Source organism: Macaca thibetana, chromosome 5, assembly GCF_024542745.1.
Source record: "Macaca thibetana thibetana isolate TM-01 chromosome 5, ASM2454274v1, whole genome shotgun sequence".
Classification (NCBI taxonomy): domain Eukaryota; kingdom Metazoa; phylum Chordata; class Mammalia; order Primates; family Cercopithecidae; genus Macaca; species Macaca thibetana.
This window is the reverse complement of record NC_065582.1, coordinates 1,627,598-1,645,981: the sequence shown is the minus strand read 5'-3', so window position 1 is coordinate 1,645,981 and position 18,384 is coordinate 1,627,598. Positions and strand designations below refer to the sequence as shown.

Sequence of the window (18,384 nt, the reverse complement as noted above, 5' to 3'; positions counted from 1 at the left end):
TTCCTGGAATAAGACACGGACTTACCTCCCTAGGGGCCACCATTCAGCCTGATCCGGAAGGAAGGCCATGATTTCAGCTCTCTGGGATTTGAGACAAAGAGGCCCCTTTTCTTTCATTTTATCTTTTCATGTCTCTTCTTGCCAAGTACCCACATGATTGTGTGTGGGCTGAGGGTGAATCCAAGAAGGCCTCTGTGTTGTGGTCAGTACAGGCTTTGGTCCAGAGAGACAACAATACTTTCAGTACTCTTTGGTTCTGCCCCAGAGGAGCTCAACACAGAGAATTGCCTGGAACAAGAAACTGGGTAAATGTGCTTGGAACATACCCTTGTCTTCTCTTCTTTGGATTCTTGATTGCAACAGTCTTCTCTGCCTGGATATTCACATGGCCGTACACTCTCTGCCTTCTCTCCTGTATGTCATTGAATGTTGGGCCCACCAAGATAACCCGAGATGATCTCATCCTGACATCCTTAATTATATCTGCAAAGAACATTTTCCTAAATAAGGTCACAGGCACAGTTTTGGGGGACTAGAATATGGATATATCTTTTTGGAGACTGTGATTTAACTCACTATAGGCTAAATTCTCAGCCCTAAAGAGGGTCCTACACAAAGTGAGGGCACTCAATGGAAAGAAGGTCTCTGAGACATGAGATAGGAACATGTGAACGGAACCTTCAACCCACAGATTCTCCAGGACTGTCTGGTCCAGGAGAAGGGACTCCTCCCTCTCTCAGGTTCAGACCCCCAGGTCCTGGAGATTAGGCAAAGCCTGTGTTTGTTCTTTGCATGAAATTAAGTAGTCTTAGTGGTCCATTGCAGGGGTCTCTATTTGTGATTGACCTTTACGTATTTCTTGCTTTATGTACTTATCTATATGTCAGGCGCGTCCGTGCAAAGAGATCACCAAACAGGATTCACTTGGGTGCAAGTGGGCTGAGTCCGAACAGAGAGTCAGCAACGGGAGATGGGGAAGGGGTTGCTTTATAGGAGTTGGGTAGGTAACGGAAAATTACAGCCAAAGGTGGTTACCTATTGTTAGCAGAGGAGGGGGTTACAGGGTACATGGTGGGAAGATCGTAAGTCTCAGTGTCCAGAAGAAGGATGTCACAAGGTCGATTGATCAGCTAAGGTAGGGCAGGGACAAGTCACAATAGTAAAATATTATAATGTTAGTTAATCAGTTAAGGCAAGAACTGGCTGTTGCACTTCTTTGTAGTGTTTTTCTTTGGCTGTTCCAGACTTCTTGGCTCCTGCAGGCCACCTGGATGTGTATGTGCAGGTCACAGGGGGTTATAATGGCTGAGCTTCAGCTTAGAGACCTGACACTATATTCTCTGTTTTTCTCTTGAATAAGGTAGTTTACTTATTAAATTCTTCCCTAAAGATGCAGCTCTTGAATTAAAAAGTACTACTACTACTACCATTTTGCTTTAATCACTAAGTTCTGCCTTGATTTTTTTGTCTTTTATGTTTTTGTCTATATTTTGTTGATATTTTAAAGTTTTTTCTTGTTTTTATTAATATGATTATTTAAGGCTCTAGAATTTCTTCTGAGTGCAGATCTACCTGGGTCATACAGAAGTTTTCATATGTGGTCAGTTTTACAAATATTCAACGTCTTTCTCTTTGGCCCTTAATGATACAAGAAAACTTTCAAAAACTGTATGTTTTATAGCGTTTTGGAGTTTTAATGCTTATTTAACTTCACTGCATTTTAATTAAAGAATAAAAAAATAGTTTTTAGAAATCATTGAAGTTTTGTGGTCTGAAATATAGTCTTTTTTATGATCTGTGGAATCTGAAGAAAACATTCTATATTTATATACAGATATAGATCTATATCTATATATCTATATATAGATCTACAGATCTATATATATGTATATGTATATATAGTTGCACCAGGCCCCTGGCTGCAACTTTTCATACCCTGTCTATAGATCTGTAGATCTATATCTATATCTATATATATTTTGAGGCAGAGTCTTGCTCTGTTGCCCAGGGTGGAGTGCAGTGGTGTGATCTCGGCTCCCTGCAAGCTCCGCCTCCCGGGTTCATGCCATTCTCCTGCCTCAGCCTCCCGAGTAGCTGGGACTACAGGCGCCCACCGCGCCCGGCTAATTTTTTGTATTTTTAGTAGAGACAGTTTCACCGTGTTAGCCAGGATGGTCTTGATCTCCTGACCTCATGATCTGCCCGCCTTAGCCTCCCAAAGTGCTGGGATTACAGGTGTGAGCCACTGCGCCCAGCCTACTTTTTGTTTTAAGAGCACTGATATTCTGTTATTTAATCTCTACAGTTCATAACTGGCATATCTTCATTGTGAATCACACACTTAATTTTTCTTTTCTGTTCCTTTTTCTTACTTCTGTGCTTTTTCTGCCCTGTGTATTAAAGAGAAGAAAATCAGTGATGCCATACAAAACACTCCGTAGTAGTCAGATCACAGCGATGGTTTTAACATTTGTGGTGCTGACCTTCTGTTCCTGTTCTTTCACTGAGTTCTCCCACCATCAGGCAGGTTCCATGCTCATCACCAGGCCCCTGGCTGCAACTTTTCATACCCTATCAACATTTGGTTCACTGATGTTTGTTGTTTGCGAGATTTTTCAAGCAGTTCCATATAAACAATGTTCCCATATTTTTAAACATTCAAAAATCAGTTTGTGTTGCTTTTAGACTTGATTGAAAGAATAGTTAGTATAACATCTCTGGGTTGCAGTTTCTTGGTGCAAAATTTCACAGGTCTCAGGTCTTCCAATATTGAATACTGCTACACACTGACCTTGTGATTGCAGATTCAAGCTGCCATCAGCCTTGCAAGACACAGACAACTTTAATCTGATGCCACATTTACTGGACTTTAAAGGAGGACACAGGCCAGGAGACACAGCTGGTGCCCTGGGGCACCCACAGCTCCCTTTGCCCTCTCACCTATCCAGGGCCTGTGTGGCTGCCACAAACAAGAGTCAGGGTGCTTGTGGGCCACCTGGATAATCAGAAACCACAGCCTTGATTTCCCAACAATTTTTTATACTGTTTCTAGACACCAAGCTACAAGCCACATATTAATTAACAGCCCCCCTGTTCCAAGGGCAATGGAACATAGGTGATGAGGGAGACATTCCACATCTATTTCAAATCTGTCATTTCCAAGTGTGTCTGTTAGCTTCTGTTGATTAGGAAATTATCCCCACTTTAGTCACTTAAAACAGCAACAGTTTGTTAACCTAAGGATCTGCTGAAGAGTTCCTGTGGTCTAGACTGGTTCCCGCTAATCTCGCCCAGGCTTGCTCACGTGTCTGCAGTGCCGTAGCAGATGGCGGAGGGCGACTAGCCCCTCGTAGCCTGCCTGTGATCTGGTGGTTGGCCATTTGCCTCTGGCTCAGCGTGGTGATTGTTTCATTATTTTGCATTCTTCTGTTGTTGTTTTTTGTTGTGGGTTTATTTTATTTTATTTTATTTTATTTTTTTTGGAGACAGGGTTTCACTCTGTCACCCAGACTGGAGTGCAGTGACATGGTCTCAGCTTACAGCAACCTCTGTCTCTCAGGCTCAAGTAATTCTCCTGCCTCTGCCTCCCAAGTAGCTGGGAGTACAGGCAAGTGCCACCACCACCCAGCTAATTTTTGTATTTTTAGTAGAGGTGGGGTTTCACCATGTTGGCCCGGGTGGTCTCGAACTCCTGGCCTCAAATGATCTAGCCGCCTCACCTTCCCAAAGTGCTGGGATTACAGGCGTGAGCCACCGCGCCTGGCCTGTTGTTGTTAATAATGATAAAATATTTGGTTCAGCTTCTCAATGACCACATTTTACAGTTTCGGATGCACTTTCTGGACTGGACTGGTGTAACTCTGCTTATTTTGCATTGTTTGAAGGCATTTATAATTAATTCTGATTCCTCATTTCAGACTATGTTTTGTTTTTCCTGAACCATCTCTTTCCTTGTAGGTAGAGGCAGCATTTCATAGAGGGCCAGGTCCCTGGCTAGGACAAGATAGAGCCACAGAGTCATATTCGGTCTCCAGCAGCCATTATTCTGCCCCAGCCTGCCGTTTGGCTGTGGTGGGTTTGGTGGCCCACGTCTAACTCTACCTCTGTTTCTAGACTGTGACCCGGGATCAGGGGAAATTAGTAGACAGCCCGTGCCTCCAGTGCCACCGTGGCGAGCCCTGTAGGACGGGCCCCTCACACTGGGCTTTCTGGTGTCTGTGGCCTCAGTGTCCGTGCTCGGCTCCTCCCCACAAGTGGCCGTGCTCCGTTTGCCCTGGGCTGGCGGGCTTTTCCCTGTCCTGTGGTTTGGCGTTTTACCTCACTGCGTTTTCGTTCAACGTAGAATTCTCCTTTCTGTTTCAAGTTCTGTGGATGATTTTGGGAGAACGTTCTTTGTTTCTTTTTTTTTTTTTTGATATATATATATCATCTTCAAATATGCTCCCTTATTTCCCACCTCGACTTTTATCTTCCACTTTCAATCTTTTCTTTTTTTGGAAGGAGGTGGGATATTTTCAGAGTTGTATTTCCAAGAATCCTTTCAATTTCTCCATTTTTGCGCTTTATCACTGTGTGTGTGTGTGTGTGTGTGAGAGAGAGAGAGAGAGAGACATACAGCACACATATAGAAAGATGTGCGAAATGTAAATGTATATGTAACAAGTGGTTATAAAGCCATATAATGTGCAACAACCACACAGGTGAAGAAATAAAGTCTTCCTGAAACCTAACAGTCCCCCAGGTGTTCCTCCTCATGCTCCCACCCCAGTAACCCCAGGAGTCAAACCCTTTTCTGCCTTCAGTGTCATCATGTCTTAGCTGTGTTTATAATTTTACCTACTATATATGCATTATTGAAAGAGCTGCTGCTTCTTGCTATCTTTTTCTTGCTGTAGGTCTTGTATCTTCAGAGCTATTAGAAATAGGGTTCTGAATAAAACTTTTTCTGTTTCTTCACTCTCTCCCTTCTTCTGTGTTTCCTTTAATCTGTCAGATTGATTTTGTTCCACTCATGTGAAAACTCTCTCCCAAATGCCTCCTGATCTGTGGCTCTGCATTCATGAGTAAGTGTGATGCACTGGGAGATGACTGGGAGTCTCATGGGAGGGTGTGTATTGGCCAGTGGTCCCCTTAACAGAGTGGGCCTTTGTTGTTTGTCATCAACAAAGTTGTTTGTTGGTCATCACCTGAGGTCAGCGTCTAAAGGAGAATTTCCTCCTTGGAGATAACGTCTGACCGCAGCCTCCTGGGAGTCACAGAAACGGTCTTGTGTCCCTGCAATTAGAATGCATGTAATCACTTTATTTCCGAATTTTAGCCTCACCGAGTCCCCCATGGTTGCTTCTTTGCTGACTCCAAGCTATGAAACTTTCTGAGATTCTCTGAGTGAATCACATTTCTTTTCTTCTTAGGTTTCAGCTTTTCTTTATTCTACCTACTAGTCTGTTAAACGTCAAAGAAATATTAAATTTTATATCTTCTAATACTACTACTCCCATTCTTTTGTCCCAGCAGGCTTATGGATGTTTTAATTTATTTGCTCTCCTCTTAGTTGATTTTCTTTCTTTCTTTTCTTCTTCTTCTTCTTCTTTTTTTTTTTTTTCTCCTTTTTTGAGACAGAGTCTTGCTCTGTTGCCCAGGCTGGAGTGCAGTGGCATGATCTTGGCTCACTGCAACCTCCGCCTCCTGGGTTCAAGTGATTCTCCTGCCTCAGCCTCCTGAGTGGCTGGGATTATAGGCACCCGCCACCACGCCTGGCTAATTTTTGTATTTTTATTAGAGATGGGGTTTCACCATCTTGACCAGGCTGCTCTCGAACTCCTGACCTCAGGAGATCTGCCCTCCTTGGCCTCCCAAAGTGCTGGGATTACAGGTGTGAGCCACCACGCCTGGCCTTAGTTGATTTTCTTAAGGGAGAGCAGATAACGTTTGTGCTTCTACTACCACATTTAACCAAAATTTCAATCGAGGATAGTTTAAATAAAACTTTATATCAGAGTTTCACATTTCCTCCATTCTCTTTCTAGAAGTTTTTTGTTTGTTTGTTTGTTTGTTTTTAGTGTTTTTATTACTTGAAACTGTATGTGTGAGTGCAGAGATATAATATTAAAATTTATCAAGTTTCAGGTTGGTGATATTAATCATTTATTTTAGCAGTGAAATTAAATGTTAACATTCAACTGTAAGGTTGGAAGATTTAGCTAATGCCTTCTCCCCCATTGAATTAATACAGAACAAAAATTGATATTTCTGATACAGACAGGAGACAGGGAAATACTGGGTAGAAGATGATGGTGCCCTGGCAAAGGCCCCGCCTTCAAGCCTGGAAGCCCACGGCCCTAAGTGGGAACAGGCATTCCTGTTTTCCTGCCCAAAAGTTGCCTTTTCACCTGCCATGCCCCACTATCCTGTACCCATGTAAACCCCAATCCCCAGGCTCCAGAAGCAGGTGAGGGAAGTGACCAGCAGAAGAGTAGAAGAGCAGCAGAACAGTGTGGCAGAGAGAAGAGAAGGAACATCTGAACATTGAGAGTAGTTCAGCTTGGGATGGTTGGAGACGAGATCGGCTGCTGGACAGCCAAACTCTGGGGAAAGATATCTTCCTACTCCATCCCCCTTCCAGCTCCCCATCCATCCCACTGAGAGCCACCTCCACCACTCAGTAAAACCCCTGCATTCATCCTTCAAGTCTGTGTACAACCTGATTCTTCCGGGATTCTGGACAAGGACCTGGGTACTGACAGGGCACTGAGCTGGTTAACACTGAAGCCATCTGCAGACAGCAAAGCTAAAAGAGTGTGCTGTAACACACACCCACTTGGGCTTTGGGAGTTGTAAGTACCCACCCTTAGATGCTACCGTAGGGCCGGAGCCCAAAACACATTCAGCCTGGCTCCTGCACCTGCGTGTGTGCCCCCCTCCCATAGGGGTTTGAGTGTGCAGGGGCAGAACATACGAGCCACACCCCTGTCGCATGTCCTGTGAGGTGGGTCAGGGAACTCTACTGTTTCGTTTCCACTGGTAGATACAGAGATTTTGCAAATGATACACTGTAGATCAGATACTCTCAAAGAAAAAAAAAGGTACAAAGTTGTAGAGTTCAATTACCTTATTCATGAATACTTTTTTCCTAACCTAATTAACTCAGTATATTGGCATCACTAGGATTTTGAGCTTTACCCAATACTGGTTTCTTTCTTCCTGAAGCATTTGTTTTACTGCCCCATTTTATTGCTTTCAGTTAATGAAATCTGATTCTAAAACCAAGAGTTCCTGAGGTGTTAGCCACCAGCACTATCCTCCCTACCGTCACCTTAATTCTGTCTGTTCCACCTATCTTTTGGGGACATCTCAAGTTGAGGTTATTAACCTTATATTATGTTCCCTTCTCCCTCCATTTGTACTCATTTTATTTAGTGTAGGTAATTCAAATGTAAATTGTTTTGGAGACAAACCCCAACTGCTTGCTCACTGAATAGCCTGCAATCTGCCTTTTGCAATGATCACTCCGTCCTGGAGGGTACGTTGGCATCATTGAGTCTGATGGCACCTGCTTCTGCCATGTTAGAACACTGCCTGCAGCCCTTGGATCTGGACTTCAGTCAGACTTGCAACAGATTCACTTTTTTCTCTTCTTTGTTTGCCTGTTTCTCTGTCATCTGATTGTTTTAAAGGTGAAGGAAAGTAGTAGTACAGAAATAATAACACAAAATTAAAATTAAAATGTGAAAAGTACAGAACTAATTTTTCTCTGGCTTGAATTTAAAATGTTAGTTCCAAGTGCTTTAGGTTGGAGATGTTTCTGACCCGAGCATGGCTCCCCCCACGTAAGCATCCCTTCACACAGTCTTTGAAATCAGCTGCTCTGATCCTAAATGTAGGCCTCACCTCTCACCAGCTGTATAATCTTCGGACAGTAGGAAACTCACTTTACTTCTTTATCTCTGGGACAGGGATCCTATCCCCAGGGGTTGTTGAAAGGATTAAATGATACAGTGTACTTAACGTTCCTGGTAGATAAGAAGCACTCCAGAAGTAGTGGCCATTTTTATCATCTGTGTAGATGTTAAAGTTTGCCAGGATATTCTAGGATTATCTACTCCGCAATCCCGTGCTGCTTTCATACATTTGCTCTGATAAAACTACCCTAGGACACTGAGAAAAGATTTTTCAGGGCTGACTGAGCCCTGCTTAAATATTTTCCAGCTGTTCTGGCTCTTTAAAAAAAAATAGATTTTTAAAAGAGAATTAACTCTTTTTTTCTTGCTCTTTATTCTCTGTGTCTGAGGGGAGACCCTACCAACCTCCCATCTATGACTCCCAATAACCACAGGATACATCATTATCTAGGAAGAGAGGGAGAGGGCCACAGGCTTGGCAAAGTCAGAACTTCCAGTCTTCCTGCTTTCCAATATCCCTGGGCTTCTGGCCTTTCACACAGTTAACACGTTTCCTCTAGTGCTGAGTATTGCATTCTGCCCCTTCAACGAGATCACTTTCACTAAAAGTTTTCATCTCCCAATATCAGCAATGAGGAAACCAAGTGAAATCTATCAATCCGTGTTTAGAATGGAATGAAACTGAAGATCCTGTTTCCCCAGATGGATTATTACAATCATCATAGCATTTGAAGAAGCCAAGATCAACAAAAAAAGAGTTACCAGGTGTGCATGTGTGTGTGCTATTTGAATATTAGACATAGTAATTTTTCAGAAAAGATTCTCATCTCTAAAAAGCGTTTCCTCCCTCAAGATGAAAACAAGTATAGCTCATTTCATTTTAGGACATAATCTGTCTTTGGGCTTCAGTATTTTAAAATTAAACATATCTTTGATACAATATTCCTTCGATTGTTAATTTCTCCAGAAAAGTTCAGCTCTTTGGAATCAGATTGAGATTTTTTGTTAAATGCTTATATTTGTCTTCAGTGCATTCATGTTTTAAAGCAATACATTGAAAATTTAAAGCAATACATTGAAAATTTGAAAATGTTTTTACTTCAAATAACTACATTGTCTTTTTCTAAAATGAGAAGTTGCAAGTTCCATGTTCTGATTTGATATTTTTCATGATTTCTGTTAGTAGTCTTGGATGTTTTCTGTACTTGTATTTAGAGTACGCGCACTTGTCTGAGACAGTTCTATTTCTCACAGTCATCACTGTGCCACATGTTGCCTCCCCGTCGTCTTCAAAAGATTGGGCTAAGGCCAGGCACGGTGGTTCATGCCTGTAATGCTGACGCTTTGGGAGACCGAGGTGGGTGGATCCCGAGGTCAGGAGATGGAGACCATCCTGGCCAACATAGCAAAACTCTGTCTCTACTGAAAATACAAAAAATTAGCCAGGTGTGGTGGTGCTCACCTATAGTCCCAGGTACTTGGAAGGCTAAGGCAGGAGAATCACTGGAACCTGGGAGGCGGAGGTTGCAGTGAGCTGAGATCACGCCACTGCACTGCAGCCTGGGTAACAGAGCGAGAGACTCCATCAAAAAAAAAAAAAAAAAGTGGGCTAGAGCTTGGCTACACTGTGAGATTTATTGTCTTTGAACTGCCACTTATTCTGAGCTGCTCAGTTCCATTAATCAGCCTGACTTACTGACTCTGGAATTGTGTGCTCATATCAGATAGGTTGTGGCTAAAGTCCATCCATTATATTTCTAGGCCCTCACTTCTCTGTACAACCCCAGTTCAATCACGCTGGCAGGTATGTGGGGCGCGCTCAGCCCTGTGGAGTTCTATAAGGGAAAGTTTCACATGGGCTTGGATTATATACCCAGTAATTCAGAGCAAATCTGTGAAAGCTTCATATGTCATTTACAGTTTGTAGGCGCTGTAGAACCGTAGATTCGAAAGAGAGAAGGCTATGCCTTCTGATGATAGTCTTAAATCATGGAAAGCTAAAACAATAAACACCTCAAATTCAGTGTATTTTTGCCTTGGAAAAAGGGTTAGACTTCATGGTTGCAATTCACCTCACTCACCTGTGGCTCATTGATTCTGACATCTAATTAAATTGATCAGCCACAGTGATCACAAGGCGATTGTTTGCCAAACACTACTGGCAAAGTAAACTTAGCTCATACTTGTGATTTACTTTATGGTTTCTATCCAGAATTGGGAAGAAATAAGAAATTTGTTTTGACTAGGAAATTGTACACAATTCTAATCATAATTTGGACTGGAATAATAACCACTGTGCATTTGCTTGTTTCTGACTTTGTTAGTCTCCATAATATTCCTTTCAGGAGGTTGGTTGTATTTATAGTTATTTGAATTTTGCCAATGTTTTCTTTCCACAAAGCTTGTTGTTGTATTTAATTGTCTTTAAGAAAATAAACTAAAAGTATCTGTCAACTTTCAAGAAATAAGCTTTTGTTAAAAATCAATATTAAAGCAAATGTCATTTGAAAATTCAAGCAATGTATAACTTGCAAACATTTCATTAAAATAGTTTCAGTAATATATTTTTAGCTTGAGTGGGTCAAGATAATAAATCAGTATTTTCTCTCAAATTCTGATAATGAGCGGTGGCAATGTGCTAGCAGCCCTCGCTCTCCACGCCTCCTCGGTCTCGGAGACCACTCTGGTAGCGCTTGAGGAGCCCTTCAGCCCGCCACCACACTGTGGGAGCCCCTCTCTGGGCTGGCTGAGGCCAGAGCTGCCTCCCTCTGCTTGCAGGGAGGTGTGAAGGGAGAGGTGCGGGCGGGAACCCGGACTGTGCATGGCACTTGCGGGCCAGTGTGAGCTCTGGCTGGCATGGGCCCCGGCCGGGCAGTCCCCAGCCTCGGAGCGGCCAGCTGGTGCCGCAGGCCCAGGGCAGTGAGGGGCTTAGCACCCGGGCCAGCAGCTGCGGAGGTTGAGCTGGGTCCCCCAGCACTGCCGACTGCGCTCAAATTCTTGCCCGGCCTCAGCTGCCTCCCCGTGGGGCAGGGCTCAGGAACTGCAGCCTGCCATCCCCAAGCCCCACCCCTCACCCCGTCCATGCTGTGGGCTCCCCCGTAGCCCAAGCCTCCCCACGAGCACCGCCCCCTCTGGTCCTATCCACTGCCCAAGGGCTGAGGAGTGCAGGCCCAGGGCTCCGGACTGGTGGGCAACTCCACTTGCAGCCCAGGTGAGGGATCCACTGGGTGAAGCCAACTGGGATCCTGAGTCTGGTGGGGACTTGGGTTAACTTTTATGTCTAAGGGATCATAAACGCACCAATCAGCACACTGTGTCTAGCTCAGGGTTTGTAAATACACCAATCAGTACTCCCTGTCTAGCTCAAGGTTTGTAAATACATCAATTGTTACTCTCTATCTAGCTAACCTAGTGGAGACTTGGAGAACTTTACCTCTAGCTATAGGATTGTAAATGCACCAATCAGCACCCTGTCAAAACAGTCCAATCAGCTCTCTGTAAAGTGGACCAATCAGCAGGATGTGGGTGGGGCCAGATAAGGAAATAACAGTTTGCGGGGGCCAGCCAGCTGCAATTCGCTCTGGTCACCTTCAACACACTGGAAGGTTTCTTAGTTTGCTCTTTGTGGTGACTCTGGTTGCTGCTCACTCTTTGAGTCCATGCTGCTTTTATGAGCTGTAACACTCACTGCAACGGTTTGCAGCTTCACTCTTGAAGCCAGAAAGACCACGAACCCACCAGGAAGAATGAAGAACTCCAGATGTGGTGCTTTTAAGAGCTGTAACATTCACCAGGAAGGTCTGCAGCTTTGCTGTCAGTGAGACTACAAACCCACCAGAAGGAAGAAGCTCCAGATACATCTGAAAGTCTCAAGGAACAAACTCTGGACACAGCATCTTTAAGAACTGTAACACTCACCATGAAGCTCCACGGCTTCATTCTTTAAGTCAGCAAGATCAAGAACCCACCAATTCTGCGTACAATAATGTATGTAGAAAAGTTCTTCGAAATGATAATGAAATTTAAGAAAAAGCAGTTAATACTGATGAGTCTTTATTTCCTTTTAGGACATAATCGGTTTTTTGACTTCAGCATTTTGAAATTAAAAATACTTTTGATAGGATATTTCTTTAACTGTTAATTTCTCCAACAAAGTTCTGTTCTTTGTAATTAATGATATTTTTTGTTAAATCCTTACATTTGTCGTCAGTACATCCTAGTAGACTTAAGTTTAGAAAGCAGATCCAAGAGTTAAATTCGAATAATTAGCAGGAATGGAAAATGGAGGATTCTAATATTTTTTAAGAAAAAATGCTTTCTTATCATTGAGAAAACAATGAGTTTATTCACAGACATTTTTATTCCGTTATTCTGTGAGTAAAGAAAGGAAGAGGAGGCATGTTGAGGTTTTCTTTTCCTAATGATGTTACATTAATTATTGTAGCCAACATACGCTTTTGGATATGATACAAAAACATACCTGCAATAATGATCATAAGAATACTCCTTTTTCCATCCCTCAAAATTGCTTTTGACAAGGTGATCTTCTGTGTATCTCATCCTACTGTCTGTATTTGCCTTCTGCTTTCGTGGAGCGGGGTCCTGGTTATGAGACAGTGGGAGAGAGAGCGCGTGAGCAAATGCATAAGCAGAGGCTTTGTGGGTAGAGCAGATAAAAATTCCCAAATTTCATGAGTGAAAGATGGCCAATTTATTTCTTATATAGCTGGATGTCATTTTTATTTTGTGGATTTTTCCATCAAGTAGTGAAAACTCACAAATATTCAGTCTCCTCTGGCCATTTAAGCACCCTCTTGGCCAGAGTCAAGTCAGATTCTTGGCGGCCCGCCTGGCGCCACCTGTGTGAGGGGAGGAGGAGGTTTCTCGCCCGGCCTCGTCTGCTCCGCACAGGGGCGTCTGTGGAGGTGTCCGCCGTTTTGTTTGGTCTCAGCTGCCGGTTGCCAGAGGAACCCTCTCTGCTGGCCGCAGGCCCGCTTCATGGTCGCACGCCTCCGTCAGCGGCTTCTCCATCCCTCTCTGGCAAGCTGAAGTACTCGACGACGTCCCTGGCCCTCTAGGGTTCTCGGGCTACCAGGTACGGGGCTGTGTGAACCTGGCACCTGACGGCTGAGACAGACAAGGCGGACGTTCTGCTCGCTGATCCCGGGGCCGCGCGGGGTCACAGGGCGCTGCCGCTGTCCTGGAACCTACTCGGGATTCAGGCGCACCCTGTGCTCACAGATCCACCAAACCGTCTGGGGTTTCTGCGCACGACCTGGAGGCACCTCCGCCCTTTGGCGGCAGATAGAGGACTAGAAACGACTGAGGAGACGTGAAGCAGGGAGGAGAAGCTGGATGAGAGGAAGCACAGGGAGTGGAAGGCAGCGTCCAGGGGACTCGGCTCCTCATGCTGTTTCGTCTCGATGAACTGTCTGTGGCGAACCGCTGTCTGCTTGAGAGGAAAAGGGAAGTCTCATTTGGTGCCATCCTCTGGACTCCAGGTGTTTTCATGCCTGGCCATAATGTATTTATATTTATATATATGTGTGTGTGTGTGTGTGTGTGTGTGTGTGTGTGTATATATATATATATATATTTTTTTTTTTTTTGAGACGGAGTCTTGCTCTGTCCCCCGGGCTGGAGTGCAGTGGCGCGATCTTGGCTCACTGCAAGCTCCGCCTCCCAGGTTCCCGCCATTCTCCTGCCTCAGCCTCTCGAGTAGCTGGGACTGCAGGCGCCGCCACCACGACCGGCTAGTTTTTTGTGTGTGTGTGTGTGTGTTTTTAAGTAGATACGGGGTTTCACTGTGTTAGCCAAGGATGGTCTCTATCTCCTGACCTGGTGATCCTGCCGCCTCAGCCTCTCAAAGTGCTGGGGTTACAGGCATGAGCCACGGCGTCCCACCTTTTTTCTTTTGAAAGACTGTACCCTTCGAAAAGCAGCGTGTGTAGCCGAGGTAACTGTGTGTGTGTGTGTGCACGTGTGTGCACAGGCGTGTACATAGGCAAATATGTAAATAAATTAAACTTGTCTTTTTTTTTGAGACAGGGTGTGGTGTGATTATGGCTCACTCCAGCGTCCATCTCCCCCACTCAAGGGATCCCGTCATCTCAGCCTCCTGAGTACCTGAGACTATGGGTGCATGTCACCACACTCACTTAATTTTTTCTTTTTTCTTTTGTTTCTTTTTCTGTAGAGATGGGGTCCTACTATGTTGCCCGGGCCGTGTCTCAAACTCCTGGACTCAAGCAATCCTCCCACCTTGGCCTCTCCAAGTACTGGGATGACAGGCATCAGCCAGTGTGCCCAGCTCAAATTAGCTATTTTTAAAGTAATTGATTCTGAAAGGCAAATCAGAATGTATAAAACTCAAATGAACTTTTCTATGTTACACACTGTTTCTGTACTATTCAGTCTTGACTCCTTCCATTCTTCCTGCCCACCCTCAGTCTAGTTCCAATCCAGGTGCCCTGTTTTCAGTTCCTAAACCACACCATGTGATCTCAAGCATCAAGCATTTTTGTCTACAACATTCTTCCTACCTACAGCCAATGCTTTATATAATTAACTTCTATTCCTCATTTTTTTCTTCATTTTGAGTAATAGACTTGGGAAAAGTCTTCCATAAATTCGTAAGTTTAAGTGAAGAAACCCTTACGTGTGTGTCTGTAGTATCCCATAGCGCTCGGGACTGCGTTATCATAACACTTGTATCATTGCCTCGTCATTGTCTATTTACCACCAGATTAAGTCCCAGAGGCTTCTTTTTTGTTGTTGTTTGTTTGAGATGGAGTCTTACAGTGTCACCCAGGCTGGAGTGCAGTAGCGTGACCTCGGCTCACTGCAACCTCCGCCTCCTGGATTCACGTGATTCTCTTACCTCAACCTCCCGAGTAGGTGGGATTACAGGTGCATGCCACCACGCTGGCTAACTTCTTGTATTTTTAGTAGAGATGGGGTTTCACTGTGTTGGCCAGACTGGTCTCAAACTCCTGACCTTGTGATCCGCCTGTCTCAGCTTCCCAAAGTGCTGGGATTACAGGCGTGAGCTACTGCGCACAGCCCCAAGAGGCTTGTTGTAGGTCTTGTCTGTTGTTCTATTCTAGAGCCTTGCACAGTGCTTGAAATATGGAAGAATCTGTAAAAATTCATATTGAGTACAGCTGGCTCTCTGGATCCAGGGGCTCCGTATCCTTGGATTCAACCAACTGTAGATTGAAAATATTCAAATATTAAAAATAATCACACCTGTACTGAACAGGTACAGACTTTTTCTTGTCATTATGTGTAACAACTAATTCATATAGTTGTTACAACTATATGAATAACATATAGTGTAATAACATATCGTGTAACAACTATTCACATAGCATTTACATTGTATTAGGTATTCTAAGTAATCTAGAGATGGCTAAGGAAAAAGCGAGGATGTGTGTAGCTTGTATACAAATAGTGTGCCCTTTTATATCAGGGACTTGAGCATCTGTAGTTTTTGATGTCTTTGGGGGTCCTAGAGCCACTCCCCTGTGAATCGGAGGGATGAATGTATTGAGGTGGTAAATGACTCGCTCCAGGTCACACTAGTGAGTAAAAGAGCAAGGGATGTGCCTTTGGCCATTCAGTTCTAGAATCTGTGCATTTAACCACGATGCATGTGGCCAGACACAGAGCTGTTATTCCAAAACACTAAGAATTGGTAGCAAGGGCTCTTTAAACTATTGGATCTAATCCCAATTTCAACCAGATTAAATCTATATCATTACTTTTTACAAACGTTGTTTTCTGGGTGAGGCCTTTTTGGAATGATGAAGTTAATTAAGAAATAAAAATGGAAAAATTGAATTTCGTCCAAAATACATCTTCTGCAGATATAAATGTCGTGTATATTATATATACACGCATCTGTATATATGCACATCTTTACATAGATATACCCATAAATGTGTATGTTATATACAATGTATTAGGGAGAGTTCTCCAGAGAGAACATACATACATACACACACACACATACACACACATCCCCCGATATACACACACATCCACATCCACACATCCACACACGCATACATACACACACACCCCCTGTCAAGCACCTTGTAATAATGTTTCAGTTAACAGGAGACCACATAGACAATGGTGGTACCATGACATGAGATTCTAGTGGAGCTGGAAAATTCCTGTTGCCTGGTGATGCTGTGGCCAGAATAAAGTCATAGTGTGGCACATTACTCACGTGTTTGTGGTGATGCTTATGTAAACAAATCGTGCTGCCGGTCATATAAACGCATAGCACAGGCTGGGCGTGGTTGCTCACTCCTGTAATCCCAGCACTTTGGGAAGCCAAGGTTAGTGGATTACCTGAGTTCAGGAGTTTGAGACTAGCCTGGCCAACATAGTGGAACCCCGCCTCTACTAAAAATACAAAAATTAGCCAGGCGTGGTGGCGGGCGCCTGTTATCCCACCTACTCTGGAGGCTGCGGCAGGAGAATGGCTTGAACCTGGGATGTGGAGCTTGTGGTGAGCTGAGATCACACCATTGCTCTCCAGCCTGGGCAACAGAGCAAGACCCCATCTAAAAAAAATATGCAACACATGTAATTATGTACAGTACATATTTGACAATAATAAGTGGCTGTTACCTGTTTATGTGTTTACTACATCATGTGTTTTATCATTATGGTAGAGTATATTTCTACTTATAAAAACAGTATTAACTGTGAAACAGCCTCAGGTACCTCCTTCAGGAGCTCCTCCAGAAGGCATTGCTATCACAGGAGATGACAGCTTCATGTGTGTTTGGCCCCTGAAGCCCTTCCAGTGGGACAAGATGGAGATGAAAGACAGTGACATTCATGATGCTGACCCTGTGTAGGCCTAGGTTAACGTGTGTTTGTGTATTAGTTTTAAAAACTAAAAATAAACATAGAGGAAAACTTAGAGATATAAAGAAAGAAAATATTTTTGTGCAGCTGTATAATATACCTGTGTGTCAAGCTGTTATTATAAAGCAGTCAAAAGGTTAAAATTAGAAGTTTATGAAGTGAAAATGTTACGTCAGCCAACCTTATTACTGAAGAAAGAACCTTTCTTTTTTGACGACGTAGTGTAGCCTCTACATAGTTTTCGTGAAGTTTGCAGTTGTTACCCAGGCCTTCATAGGTGCTCACTACTCACTCACTGACTCACCCAGAGTAGCTTCCAGTCCTGCAAGCTCTATTCGTGTGAAGTGAACTACACAGGTGTACCAGTTTTTATATTTTATACCACAATTTTACCGTCCCTTTTCTATGTTTGGGTACACAGATACTATTGTGTTCCCGTTGCATGCAGTGTTCAGCACAGCAACCTGCTGTACAAGTTTGCAGCCTAGAACAATAGGCTATACTGTATAGTCCAGGTGTGTAGGAGGCTGTGCTAGCTGGATGTGTGTAAGTGCACTCTAGAATGTTCACACAAAGGCAAAATTGCTTAACGTCGCATTTCTCAGAATGTATCCCCCCTTGTTAAGTGACACATGACTCCATGTATATATACAGAGAGAGAGAGAGCACACATAAGAATGACAGGGAGAGAGAGATTTATTATAGGATTATTATGGGAATTGGCTCCCATAATTCTAAAGACTGAGAGGTCCCATGATCTGCAGAAGAACTAGGAAAGCCGGTGATATAATTTGGTCTGAGTCCAAAGGCCCACAAATTAGGACGACCACACTAGCTGGGTGTGGTGTTGGTGTCTGTAATCCCACCTGTTTGGGGGGCTGAAGTGGGAGGATCACTTGAGCCAGGAGTTTGAGATCAGCCTGAGCAACATAGAGAGACCCTAGCTCTAAAACAGAAAAAAAGAAAATCAGGAGCACCAGTGCTCTAGGGCAGAAGAAGAGGGATGTCCCAGCTCAAACAGAGAGAAAATTCTCCCTTTCTCTGTCTTTTTGCTCTATTTGGGCCCTCAGTGGATTGGATGGGATGCGCCCAGCTGCTTAGTGATGGTGATTTTCTCTAGTTGGTCTACCAAGTCAAAAGCTCATCTTTTCTGGGAACACACTCACAGACACACACAAAAATTATGATTTACCGGTTATCTAGGCATCCTTTAGCCCAGTCAAGTGGACACATAAAGCTAAACATCATGTACATGTATGTCTGAATATATATATGTTCCTTACCCTGGATTTCTCTTTCCTTATCACTCTTATAATTTGTGTGTTTATTTGGGGAAAGAATAGTTATCAAGACTTCTCTAGAGGAAGTCAACTGTCTTCATAAGCTTCTGAGTTACAACGCCTGACTCTATCCAATCTAAGTTAAATTTAAGAATGAATTTTGAGTACATCTGGTTTGTATATGGTGTTCTGGCAGAGCTCAATTTAATTCATCTCTAAAAGCATCCAGTGAGCACATACCAAATAATGGCCGCATTTCAGGCTTTGGGCTGTATAAATAACATACATCCCAATGTGAGGAAACCAGACAATAAACACAA

General features: G+C 43.6%; 1 long non-coding RNA gene across 1 annotated transcript in view; it reads left to right on the top strand.

Moving 5' to 3' along the window:
• The first annotated feature begins 205 nt into the window (after nucleotides 1–205).
• Nucleotides 206–18,384, top strand: part of LOC126955473 (uncharacterized) — a 128,280-nt gene continuing 110,101 nt past the window's right edge. The window contains exon 1 of the long non-coding RNA XR_007725939.1: nucleotides 206–305. This is a non-coding gene — a long non-coding RNA (uncharacterized LOC126955473). The remainder of the gene's footprint in view (nucleotides 306–18,384) is intronic.